Source organism: Pleurodeles waltl, chromosome 7 (genome assembly GCF_031143425.1).
Source record: "Pleurodeles waltl isolate 20211129_DDA chromosome 7, aPleWal1.hap1.20221129, whole genome shotgun sequence".
NCBI classification, from domain to species: Eukaryota; Metazoa; Chordata; class Amphibia; order Caudata; family Salamandridae; genus Pleurodeles; species Pleurodeles waltl.
In genome coordinates this window covers 1,434,880,883-1,434,895,032 of record NC_090446.1, presented here as the reverse complement: position 1 = coordinate 1,434,895,032, position 14,150 = coordinate 1,434,880,883, and positions in this window count along the sequence as shown.

Sequence of the window (14,150 nt, the reverse complement as noted above, 5' to 3'; positions counted from 1 at the left end):
GCAGAAAATGTAACACAGTTGAGCATCAGAACGCAGAGTTTCATTTGAGGAGATCAATAAAACTGTCTTTATTTGAATTTTCTTCTATTGATTTTGATGCAAGGCTCCTTGAACCTCCTACTTGTGAACCTCCCTTAGTTATATAATCGACATTGACATTCAACTGAACTACATTTTCCTCACAGGCGTCTACATATGGATATTTTACAGTTCTAGCTACATTTTGCTGTAGGGTGTGCCCATTAATTCTTTTCTAGCATTTGTAGCTTTCTGTTCACTGCTGTGAGCAGCTACAGCAGTCTTTAAGGTGTCAAAAGGGAGTTTTCTGTTTTGTGACACATGCTCATGCAACAAAGGAAGGACATTCAGTTTAACTTGTGTCACATCCTGAGTACCAACTCACCTTTTTCTGCTCAAGTCCTTAGCAGTAGCCCAAAATTTCTACTGTTGTCTCTTCGCTGCGTATGTTGTGAGCATGTGTCAACATAAGGTCTTGCTAGCCAGTTATTTTCCCCTGGTGAGAAGAAAAAATACAGATAGGAAGCAAAAAAGGGTAACATTTGAGTAGGATGGTGGGAGTCCACAGTGGAAAGAGCGGGTCTTAGAAAATGGGATGCACACAAGTCCCAAACGATCTGCATCATGTACATTGCACTTTTAGTTCAATGTCATGCATGATATGTCTTTTATTGATAGAATCGTACAATTTATGAATGCAATATTATTTGTATTTGTTTCACCAAAATTATCAATCGCTACCTGGAATGCAAAATTTTAGGATTCTACTTGAAAAAGAAAAAAATGTTTCAAAACAAGATAGTAAGACTTATGCCCATATTTATACTTTTTTAGTGCTGCATTTGCGCCGATTTTTCAAGCAAAAACGGAGCAGACTTTCAAAATACAATTGTATTTTGCAAGTTTGCACCATTTTTCGTTCAAAAAATTACGCAAATGCATTGCTAAAAAAGTATAAATATGACTTAATTGGTGTATCTGAGACTCAAGAACAGCTATGAAGTTGTTTTATTTTGTCCATCAGTGATGTGATGGCTTACAGTGATTCTGTTATTTTCTTCATATGACAATGAATGGTGGCATTCATTGTTGGAACCTCCATGTACTTTCAATGTAAATCATAACTATTCATTATGTTGTAAATATCCTGACATGAAATCTGTGTTTGACCCTGTAAGCATCCATGTGATACAGGTAGGGACAAGTCTAACAAAGATGCCCTAACATGGTAATTGAGGACCACGCAGAAGATATTGTTCTGGATATCATAGACAAATGGGTGAAAACAGAACCATTGAGTCTCAGCGAGCAGGGGATTTGGTAAGGGTCATATAAAAGTGAGGGCCATGAGCCTCTTGTCAGAGCCACTATCGAGTTGACATAAGTGACCCGACCACTGCGAATTCAGCAGAAGTTGATTTCCTTATCAGTTTTGGTGACCACTTCCTGTTTAGTTACATTTTATTGTTTTGTGTTTTTAAGCACTGATTGGCAGAAAGTGAGTAATAAGTGAGTAATGGTTATGGTCTGATGAATGCCCCTACACCTTGGATAAGGGTAATTGGACGTGTTGACCAAATATAAGAACATTGCTCAAATATGAGAACAACACTAGGGTTGGATGAATTTTCATCCCTGTATACTCACATATACATAGATTTAAAACTGTCCCCTGGCATTCAAGAATAAAGCTTAACGTCTGGAGGGTAGAAAGTTTTAACTCACTTGACTGATCATTATTTTAATTTCTTCACATTCTGCATTACCTACCCACACTATTATCTCGCATAGGGTCTTACTAAAACATCCAAAGAGCTCCTCCTAATTTATTTAGCCCACACTATGGTGTGAGAAGAAACTCTAAAATGAAGCATTCAACCTTTGCTGGGTGAGGGCTTTCATCCTATTACAGGAATATCCCTGGAAATCTTAGTGTACATATTTGTTAGACTCTGGTATTTGATTGTAGTTTTAAGAACACAACCCACCTTTTTCGCTTCAAAACTTGGAAAAACATAGATTAAAGGAAATGTGCATTTTATACAATTTCAGTCCTGCAAGCCTCCTCAGTCTCATGACTGGCTGAAAATATATGAGCCTAAGTTTTCAGACTTGCCAATAAAGCTGCTATTGCCTAAGCCCGAAGAGTGCCTGTTCAGTCCAATGGGCCTATAAATCACAAAAATTACTTCAGTACTATGGGACTAAGACCCACCTCCATGAAGACATCAGTTATGCTTTGAGAACAATCTTTATAGTGAAGGCCAAAGTGTTGATGTTGGCAGCACAATGCAACACAACCATTAGTTTTCAGAAGACGATCCGATTATTTGGGAATTTTTCTATGTTGAACAAATGAGCAGCAACTGAAACAGTGATCAGGCCCAATGAGCCATCTTCAAATGGTATCTTCTCTGCAGGAATAACCATAGAAATGTAGTCAAAATATTATTTAGCTATACAACAAACTTATGAACATTTGTACAGTACGTGACCTCTCAAAGACATAGCAATATTATCTCCAACATGTCTAACATTTCTGTAATTATCTGGTCCTGTGATATCAAGGGATATATTAATGTTAGTTCTTCATTAAATAAGTCATTGTTGTACATAAACACTCCAGTGAACTATGGACTAAGTGAAGGGCCAACATTGTTATTACATTAGCAACAGACAGACTGAGAGATTGTCAATCAAGAAATGGGTCTACATAGAAATGAAAAATAATGAATTCCACTCTTTAGCAGCTTAGATGTGAGGTGGGGGTTTTGCCATCAGATAAGTAACACAAATCATCAAAAGTGTTGTGTATGAACCTTTTGACTTTGATTGAAGGTGCTGCTCTCAAATACAAGCTCGTGATTTCAACTCCAGGAGGAAGATATCCTATGGAGTGGCAGGACAAATGCAACCACAGAGATAAAAAGAAAGAGGAAAATAAGGAGGGAAGGGGCAGAAAATAATGGTTGGATGGATGGATGGAAGGAAGGAAAGATGGAATGAGAGAAAGAAGGATTAAAGACAAAATGAAGAATGGTGAGAAGGAATGAGGGGTGTGGATGGATGGTTGAATGAATGGGTGGGTGGATGGATGGATGGATAAATGGAAGAAAGGGTGGATGGAGAAGGATTGTGGAGAGAAGGAAGAAAGTGAGGCAAAGGAAGGAAGGATCAATTGAAAGACAGACAAAAGGTTAGAGAAAGTACTAAAAACATAAATATGGACGGAAAGAAAGAAGGAAAAATGAGTGGATAGACAGAACTTGAGAAAAATATTGTCAAGAAGAAAAGGAAAAGGAAAGAATGAAAACTGGAAACAAATAAACAAAGAAAAGAGGAAAAAATCACAGAAGAAATGGAGGATAGATAAAAAAGACAGGCAAGAGGATGGGGAAGATAAGAAAATGAATAGACAGATGAACCATATATTGTAAGCAAAGAGAATGAATGAGAATACAAAGATGAAAAGGGAAGTGCGAAGAGAAAGACAGGGGGAAACAAAGAAGAAATTGGGGTGCTACAACCCCTGAAGATGTATTCTATAATAAAGAGTTGGGTACAAGCACTTTCAGTCGGGTATGATGAGGCCTGTGTCAGACTTTACCTTGGATTTTCACACACATACACACACACACACACACAAACACACACACACACACAGTTACTCTCTTTTCTCTGTTTTGAAGGGCTTAACAATTCTGGTTAGTTTAACAAATATTGTGTTTTAAGTACTCTTAACAATACACACTGTCCAATACCCAGTAGAGAAATCTTCTTTACGCAGATGTCTTAATATGTGACTGTGTTGAGTGATTCAAAATGAATATCTCAAGTAACCTATCAAAGTTCTAGGGTTCAAGCAAGGTGAGGAATGTGAGTATTATTTTTGCCAACTTTGATGGTAGACTCCTGTCAGAGAGGAGATGATCTAAGGCCACAAGCTTATTTCACTAACCTACAAATTTATTTTATGCAGCTGGGTGACTTAAATCAGGGGATCGGCATCGAAAATCCTATTCTGGGATCCTAAGGATGTTTCTTTTTTGAAAGTGTGTTGCAATGAGAGTTTTGAGGAATGTCAAACATTTCTTTTGGCTTAGGGACTCATAAGGCCACTCACATTTCCACTGCTTCTTTCAATAACCTGCTTAAAAGATATTTTTGAGAGGCCACATATTACTTATATATCCAATATAACAAATGCTCTGTAGAGTTAGGTACAAGTCTCTGTATACATCCATCTCTTTTCTGTGTGAAAGTATATAGCTGCAGCATATTATTTATATTGTTATGCATGCATAATTCCCACTCATTTCACAAACCAGTATCCACATCTGTGTCTCAAACAATGCTTCATTTCTTGTTTTTAAGGTCTGTTGTTTTTCCCTGAAGCTGTGTTTGTCTTTGTGAATTATGGTAAACATTTTTTTCACCAAATTCCAAAAGACAATTTATCTTGCTTTTATTTAATTTATGGTAATCATTTAATCTAAAATGGTAGCATGATGATACATACATCAAGAAAACATGTAGTACTTGAACTATGACATTAAATGTACACACACAGTGGAAGCATTGTATTTTCTCAAATTCGTACCCTTCCCTGTGGTTAAATAAGACACACTTTGGGGGTGACTGATGAATAAATAAAAACAGACTATTCCCAAATGGTCAAGGCATTTTTCTCTGTCATTTTCATGTGTCATTGTAATACATGTAAGCTGCAGCCCAGCCAAAATGCAGATGTGTCCCTCATGACTTATATTTACCCTATATGTGGGTGATGTACATACACACTGCAGTCCACATACAACATTTTACTTTCCCCGCCATATTTGATCTTTAGGCATCATTTACAATGGGCTTGCAGGGAGGGAAAATAGGGGGTTCCAATGTATAAAACCTGTTTTAGAGGGGAACCAAAAGGCACTTTATTAAAATGTAAGAGTATTAAACGGAACAGAGCCCTGAAGTCAGTGAAAACTAGCATCCAGAAGACTGGCAAATGTTTGGGGTGATCATGCAGAAAAGACAGACTTGCTATAGAGTGCCTAATGTTTCTCTGGAGAGTTTATGTATTGTATTTTTGCTTGTGTTTTATCTGAGTTTACATGTTTTTAGGGCCCGTGTTTATTGCTAGCACACACAAATCTGTGAGTGCATTTTGTGCAGTTTAATGGTGTGTCACTATCATTAGGAGTAGCGGCACTGGAGAAATTGCTATGAGAAGTGCTTAATTCGTAAATAAAAACAAGCTGTGCCCAAAGCTCTCCTCTGAAACATGCAGCTGCTTCAATTAAATGTGCGAAAGAAAACTGATACAGCACAATCCTGACGCCATCTTGAGCCTCTTTTTTCCATGTACAGCCACTCCCTGCCCCTTCAGCTCACTCCTGCACTTTTCTTCTTTCTACCTTTGTAAAGCTTTTTTGTGTTTGTCTTCCTCTGTCTTTCCCATATGTGTCTTTTGCTCTCAGTAAATGCATGAGGCAGGAAAATAAGTGACTGCATTCAAAAATAGGTGCTGATGCTACGCACCAGAAACCACAGGCTCAAATTAAGCACTGGCTGTGAGGTGTCCACTGTGCCTCAAATTATAATTGACTTGTCCTTCCTAAAAGGGGGAATTGGACCAATTTTCCTCCCTTGTATTAGTGGCCATGGTACCCTTCCTCTGCCACTAGGTCACAGGTATCTCTGTATTGTAATACGTGTTATTCTATGTTTATTACTATCCTGAGTGTTAGCATTTAAATATCTTTCTTTTTGCTTCTGCACCTGTCTGTACGAGTTCACTTCAAAAATATTTGAAGTCTCCCAAATATGCTTTAAGGTGTAGCAGGCAATTGCCCGAGGTTTCTACCTACTAAGCGTCCGTCTGGTAAAGTGTTCTTGCAAATGTTTCTTACTCTGTCTCACAGTTATTGGTTTCTCTGTCAGAGCCTCTCTCTTCCTTTCCCCACCTGGGACCCCATCGCTCTTTTCCCAATGTTATCCTAAGGAGTTTTGGGGCCAGGAAAAGACACACTTCAGCTGTTTTTATGAACATTTAAGAATATATCCATATTGTTTGGAATCATGCTACCTAGAATTAGTAGACAATAAGTAATAAAATTCTAAATTCTTCTGAACAGGCGGCCTAAAATAATGCCTAGCCCATGGCCCCAAAATGCTGAAGGTGAAACTGAACTCACATTGAAACTCCTCCATCTGTAAGAGCTGTAGGCGTTGCACCCTTGTGCAGCCCAGATCTGCTCAAATCTGCTCCCAGAGGACGGCACCCTTAGGAAATATGATTGCCTATTAACATAAATTGACTCAGTTTTTTCTAATTTCTGGGAACCGCACATTTGTCTGTTTAATGTCATGAGTTAATAGAAAGCCTCCATCTTTTGACATTCCAGGAACTGCTTATTTTTATTCCTATAAAGATAGAAACCTTAGTTTTTTACATTCCAGGGACTGCTCCTTTCATGCTGTGGGAAAGGGGTTTTGTGAACCAATTAAACATGTTAAAACTGGGGAGCTTTTCTTTTGCAACGCAGTACTTCAGCTAATTTAGGGGATATGGGCAGGGGCGTAGATTCAGGGAGGGAGGTGGGATTGGGATGTTACACTCCACCTGAAAAATATACTCTGGGGTAAATAGTTGGGTACAGGTGCTTTCAGTCGGTCTAGTGAGGTGTTTGTCAGATTTCACCCTGTATTTTGGATGCACTCAGAGACAAATACACACACATATACACATGCTATCTCATCGCTGACTTAAACTTGGTTAGTTTGAAAACAGAAATGTTTTAAGTACCTCCAAGAATCTGCACTCCTCTCTTTTTCCACTGCCTCTTAGCCCTCCTTGTGTCCTGCTTTTCATAATGTGTTTTCATAAGCGATGCAAGGCTGATTGTTGGGAAATCTGAAGTCTACACCCCCTAATCTTACTGACCAAGCTACACCCCAGGATATGGGTGGGCTGCATCTCTGAAAATGCAGAAAATGTAACACAGTTGAGCATCAGAACGCAGAGTTTCATTTGAGGAGATCAATAAAACTGTCTTTATTTGAATTTTCTTCTATTTATTTTGATGCAAGGCTCCTTGAACCTCCTACTTGTGAACCTCCCTTAGTTATATAATCGACATTGACATTCAACTGAACTACATTTTCCTCACAGGCATCTACATATGGATATTTTACAGTTCTAGCTACATTTTGCTGTAGGGTGTGCCCATTAATTCTTTTCTAGTATTTGTAGCTTTCTGTTCACTGCTGTGAGCAGCTACAGCAGTCTTTAAGGTGTCAAAAGGGAGTTTTCTGTTTTGTGACACATGCTCATGCAACAAAGGAAAGACATTCAGTTTAACTCGTGTCACATCCTGAGTACCAACTCACCTTTTTCTGCTCAAGTCCTTAGCAGTAGCCCAAAATTTCTACTGTTGTCTCTTCGCTGCGTATGTTGTGAGCATGTGTCAACATAAGGTCTTGCTAGCCAGTTATTTTCCCCTGGTGAGACGAAAAAATACAGATAGGAAGCAAAAAAGGGTAACATTTGAGTAGGATGGTGGGAGTCCACAGTGGAAAGAGCGGGCCTTAGAAAATGGGATCCACACAAGTCCCAAACGATCTGCATCATGTACATTGCACTTTTAGTTCAATGTCATGCATGATATGTCTTTTATTGATAGAATCGTACAATTTATGAATGCAATATTATTTATATTCGTTTCACCAAAATTATCAATCGCTACGTGGAATGCAAAATTTTAGGATTCTACTTGAAAAAGAAAAAAATGTTTCAAAACAAGATATTAAGACTTAGGCCCATATTTATACTTTTTTAGTGCTGCATTTGCGCCGCTTTTTCAAGCAAAAACGGAGCAGACTTTCAAAATACAATTGTATTTTGCAAGTTTGCACCATTTTTCGTTAAAAAAATGACGCAAATGCATTGCTAAAAAAGTATAAATATGCCTTAATTGGTGTATCTGAGACTCAAGAACAGCTATGAAGTTGTTTTATTTTGTCTATCAGTGATGTGATGGCTTACAGTGATTCTGTTATTTTCTTCGTATGACAATGAATGGTGGCATTCATTGTTGGAACCTCCATGTACTTTGAATGTAAATCATAACTATTCATTATGTTGTAAATATCCTGACATGAAATCTGTGTTTGACCCTGTAAGCATCCATGTGATACAGGTAGGGACAAGTCTAACAAAGATGCTCTAACATGCTAATTGAGGACCGCGCAGAAGATATTGTTCTGGATATCATACACAAATGAGTGAAAACAGAACCATTGAGTCTCAGCGAGCAGGGGATTTGGTAAGGGTCACATAAAAGTGAGGGCCATGAGCCTCTTGTCAGAGCCACTATCGAGTTGACATAAGTGACCCGACCACTGCGAATTCAGCAGAAGTTGATTTCCTTATCATTTTTAGTGACCACTTCCTGTTTAGTTACATTTTATTGTTTTGTGTTTTTTGAGCACTGATTGGCAGAAAGTGAGTAATGGTTATGGTCTGATGAATGCCCCTACACCTTGGATAAGGGTAATTGGAGGTGTTGACCAAATATAAGAACATTGCTCAAATATGAGAACAACACTAAGGTTGGATGAATTTTTAACCCTGTATACTCACATATACATAAATTTAAATCTGTCCCCTGGCATTCAAGAATAAAGCTTAACGTCTGGAGGGTAGAACGTTTTAACTCACTTGACTGATCATTATTTTAATTTCTTCACATTCTGCATTACCTACGCACACTATTATCTCGCATAGGGTCTTACTAAAACATCCAAAGAGCTCCTCCTAATTTATTTAGCCCACACTATGGTGTGAGAAGAAACTCTAAGATGAAGCATTCAACCTTTGCTGGGTGAGGGCTTTCATCCTATTACAGGAATATCCCTGGAAATCTTAGTGTACATATTTGTTAGACTCTGGTATTTGATTGTAGTTTTAAGAACACAACCCACCTTTTTCGCTTCAAAACTTGGAAAAACATAGATTACGGGAAATGTGCATTTTATACAATTTCAGTCCTGCAACCCTCTTCAGTCTCATGACTGGCTGAAAATATATGAGCCTAAGTTTTCAGACTTGCCAATAAAGCTGGTATTGCCTAAGCCCAAAGAGTGCCTGTTCAGTCCAATGGGCCTATAAGTCACAAAAATTACTTCAGTACTATGGGACTAAGACCCACCTCCATGAAGACATCAGTTATGCTTTGAGAACAATCTTTATAGTGAAGGCCAAAGTGTTGATGTAGGCAGTACAATGCAACACAGCCATTAGTTTTCAGGAGACAATCCGATTATTTGGGAATTTTCCTATGTTGAACAAATGAGCAGCAACTGAAACAGTGATCAGGCCCACTGAGCCATTTTCAAATGGTATCTCCTCCGCAGGAATAACCCTAGAAATGTAGCCAAAATATTATTTAGCTATACAACAAACTTATGAACATTTGTACAGTACGTGACCTCTCAAAGACATAGCAATATTATCTCCAACATGTCTCACATTTCTGTAATTATCTGGTCCTGTGATATCAAGGGATATATTAATGTTAGTTCTTCATTAAATAAGTCATTGTTGTACATAAACATTCCAGTGAACTATGGACTAAGTGAAGGGCCAACATTGTTATTTCATTAGCAACAGACAGACTGAGAGATTGTCAATCAAGAAATGGGTCTACATAGAAATGAAAATTAATGAATTCCACTCTTTAGCAGCTTAGATGTGAGGTGGGGGTTTTGCCATCAGATAAGTAACACAAATCATCAAAAGTGTTGTGTATGAACCTTTTGACTTTGATTGAAGGTGCTGCTCTCAAATACAAGCTCGTGATTTCAACTCCAGGAGGAAGATATCCTATGGAGTGGCAGGACAAATGCAACCACAGAGATAAAAAGAAAGAGGAAAATAAGGAGGGAAGGGGCAGAAAATAATGGTTGGATGGATGGATGGATGGAAGGAAGGAAAGATGGAATGAGAGAAAGAAGGAGGAAAGACAAAATGAAGAATGGTCAGAAGGAAGGAGGGGTGTGGATGGATGGTTGAATGAATGGGTGGGTGGATGGATGGATGGATAAATGGAAGAAAGGATGGATGGAGAAGGATTATGGAGAGAAGGAAGAAAGTGAGGCAAAGGAAGGAAGGATCAATTGAAAGACAGACAAAAGGGTAGAGAAAGTGCTAAAAACATAAATATGGACGGAAAGAAAGAAGGAAAAATGAGTGGATAGACAGAACTTGAGAAAAATATTGGCAAGAAGAAAAGGAAAAGGAAAGAATGAAAACTGGAAACAAATAAACAAAGAAAAGAGGAAAAAATCACAGAAGAAATGGAGGATAGATAAAAAAGACAGGCAAGAGGATGGGGAAGATAAGAAAATTAATAGACAGATGAACCATATATTGTAAGCAAAGAGAATGAATGAGAAAACAAAGATGAAAAGGGAAGTGCGAAGAGAAAGACAGAGGGAAACAAAGAAGAAATTGGGGTGCTACAACACCTGAAGATGTATTCTGTAATAAAGAGTTGGGTACAAGCACTTTCAGTCGGGTATGATGAGGCATGTGTCAGACTTTACCTTGGACTTTCACACACACACACATACACACACACACACACACAAACACACACACACACACAGTTACTCTCTTTTCTCTGTTTTGAAGGGCTTAAAAATTCTAGTTAGTTTAACAAATATTGTGTTTTAAGTACTCTTAACAATACACACTGTCCAATACCCAGAAGAGAAATCTTCTTTACGCAGATGTCTTAATATGTGACTGTGTTGAGTGATTCAAAATGAATATCTCAAGTAACCTATCAAAGTTCTAGGGTTCAAGCAAGGTGAGGAATGTGAGTATTATTTTTGCCAACTTTGATGGTAGACTCCTGTCAGAGAGGAGATGCAGCTGGGTGACTTAAATCAGGGGATCGGCATCGAAAATCCAATTGTGGGATCCTAAGGATGTTTCCTTTTTAAAAGTGTGTTGCAATGAGAGTTTTGAGGAATGTCAAACATTTCTTTTGGCTTAGGGACTCATAAGGCCACTCACATTTCCACTGCTTCTTTCAATAACCCGCTTAAAAGATATTTTTGAGAGGCCACATATTTACTTATTTATCCAATATAACAAATGCTCTGTAGAGTTAGGTACAAGTCTCTGTATACATCCATCTCTTTTCTGTGTGAAAGTATATAGCTGCAGCATATTATTTATATTGTTATGCATGCATAATTCCCACTCATTTCACAACCCAGTATCCACATCAGTGTCTCAAACAATGCTTCATTTCTTGTTTTTAAGGTGTGTTGTTTTTCCCTGAAGCTGTGTTTGTCTTTGTGAATTATGGTAAACATTTGTTTCACCAAATTCCACCAGACAATTTATCTTGCTTTTATTTCATTTATGGTAATCATTTAATCTAAAATGGTAGCATGATGGTACATACATCAAGAAAACAAGTCGTACTTGAACTATGACATGAAATGTACACACACAGTGGAAGCATTGTATTTTCTCAAATTAGTACCCTTCCCTGTGCTTAAATAAGACACACTTTGGGGGTGACTGATGAATAAATAAAAACAGGCTATTCCCAAATGGTCAAGGCATTTTTCTCTGTCATTTTCATGTGTCATTGTAATGCATGTAAGCTGCAGCCCAGCCTAAATGCAGATGTGTCCCTCATGACTTATATTTATCCTATATGTGGGTGATGTACATACACACTGCAGTCCACATACAACATTTAACTTTCCCTGCCATATTTGATCTTTAGACATCATTTACAATGGGCTTGCAGGGAGGGAAAATAGGGGGTTCCAAAGTATAAAACCTGTTTTAGAGGGGAACCAAAAGGCACTTTATTAAAATGTAAGAGTATTAAACGGAACAGAGCCCTGAAGTCAGTGAAAACTAGTATCCAGAAGACTGGCAAAAGTTTGGGGTGATCATGCAGAAAGGACAGACTTGCTATAGAGTGCCTAATGTTTCTCTGGAGAGTTTATGTATTGTATTTTTGCTTGTGTTTTATCTGAGTTTAACATGTTTTTAGGGCCCGTGTTTATTGCTAGCACACACAATTCTGTGAGTGCATTTTGTGCAGTTTAGTGGAGTGTCACTATCATTAGGAGTAGTGGCACTGGAGAAATTGCTATGAAAAGTGCTTAATTTGTAAATAAAAACAAGCTGTGCCCAAAGCTCTCCTCTGAAACATGCAGCTGCTTCAATTAAATGTGCGAAAGAATACTGATACAGCACAATCCTGACGCCATCTTGAGCCTCTTTTTTCCATGTACAGCCACTCCCTGCCCCTTCAGCTCACTCCTGCACTTTTCTTCTTTCTCCCTTTGTAAAGCTTTTTTGTGTTTGTATTCCTCTGTCTTTCCCATATGTGTCTTTTGCTCTCAGTAAATAAATGAGGCAGGAAAATAAGTGCCTGCATTCAAAAATAAGTGCTGATGCGACACACCAGAAACCACAGGCTCAAATTAAGCACTGGCTGTGAGGTGTCCACTGTGCCTCAAATTATAATTGACTTGTCCTTCCTAAAAGGGGGAATTGGACCAATTTTCCTCCCTTGTATTAGTGGCCATGGTACCCTTCCTCTGCCACTAGGTCACAGGTATCTCTGTATTGTAATACGTGTTATTCTATGTTTATTACTATCCTGAGTGTTAGCATTTAAATATCTTTCTTTTTGCTTCTGCACCTGTCTGAATGAGTTCACTTAAAAAATATTTCAAGTCTCCCAAATATGCTTTAAGGTGTAGCAGGCAATTGCCCAAGGTTTCTACCTTCTAAGCGTCCGTCTGGTAAAGTGTTTTTGCAAATGTTTCTTACTCTGTCTCACAGTTATTGGTTTCTCTGTCAGAGCCTCTCTCTTCCTTTCCCCACCTGGGACCCCCATCTCTCTTTTCCCAATGTTATCCTAAGGAGTTTTGGGGCCAGGAAAAGACACACTTCAGCTGTTTTTATGAACATTTAAGAATATATCCATATTGTTTGGAATCATGCTACCTAGAATTAGTAGACAATAAGTAATAAAATTCAAAATTATTCTGAACAGGCGGCCTAAAATAATGCCTAGCCCATGGCCCCAAAATGCTGAAGGTGACACTGAACTCACATTGAAACTCCTCCATCTGTGAGAGCTATAGGCGTTGCACCCTTGTGCAGCCCAGATCGGCTCAAACCTGCTCCCAGAGGACGGCACCCTTGGGAAATATGATTGCCTATTAACATAAATTGACTCAGTTGTTTTCACTTTCTGGGAACTGCACATTTGTCTGTTTTATGTCATGAGTTAATAGAAAGCCTCCATCTTTTGACATTCCAGGAACTGCTTATTTTTATTCCTATAAAGATAGAAACCTTAGTTTTTTAACATTCCAGGGACTGCTCCTTTCATGCTGTGGGAAAGGGGTTTTGTGAACCAATTAAACATGTTAAAACTGGGGAGCTTTTCTTTTGCAACGCAGTACTTCAGCTAATTTAGGGGATATGGGCAGGGGCGTAGATTCAGGGAGGGAGCTTAGATTGGGATGTTACACCCCGCCTGAAAAATATACTCTGGGGTAAATAGTTGGGTACAGGTGCTTTCAGTCGGTATAGTGAGGTGTTTGTCAGATTTCACCCTGTATTTTGGATGCACTCAGAGACAAATACACACACATATACACATGCTATCTCATCGCTGACTTAAACTTGGTTAGTTTGAAAACAGATATGTTTTAAGTACCTCCAAGAATCTGCACTCCTCTCTCTTTCCACTGCCTCTTAGCCCTCCTTGTGTCCTGCTTTTCATAATGTGTTTTCACAAGCGATGCAAGGCTGATTGTTGGGAAATCTGAAGTCTACACCCCCCTAATCTTACTGACCAAGCTACGCCCCTGGATATGGGTGGGCTGCATCTCTGAAAATGCAGAAAATGTAACACAGTTGAGCATCAGAACGCAGAGTTTCATTTGAGGAGATCAATAAAACTGTCTTTATTTGATTTTTCTTCTATTTATTTTGATGCAAGGCTCCTTGAACCTCCTACTTGTGAACCTCCCTTAGTTATATAATCGACATTGACATTCAACTGAACTACATTTTC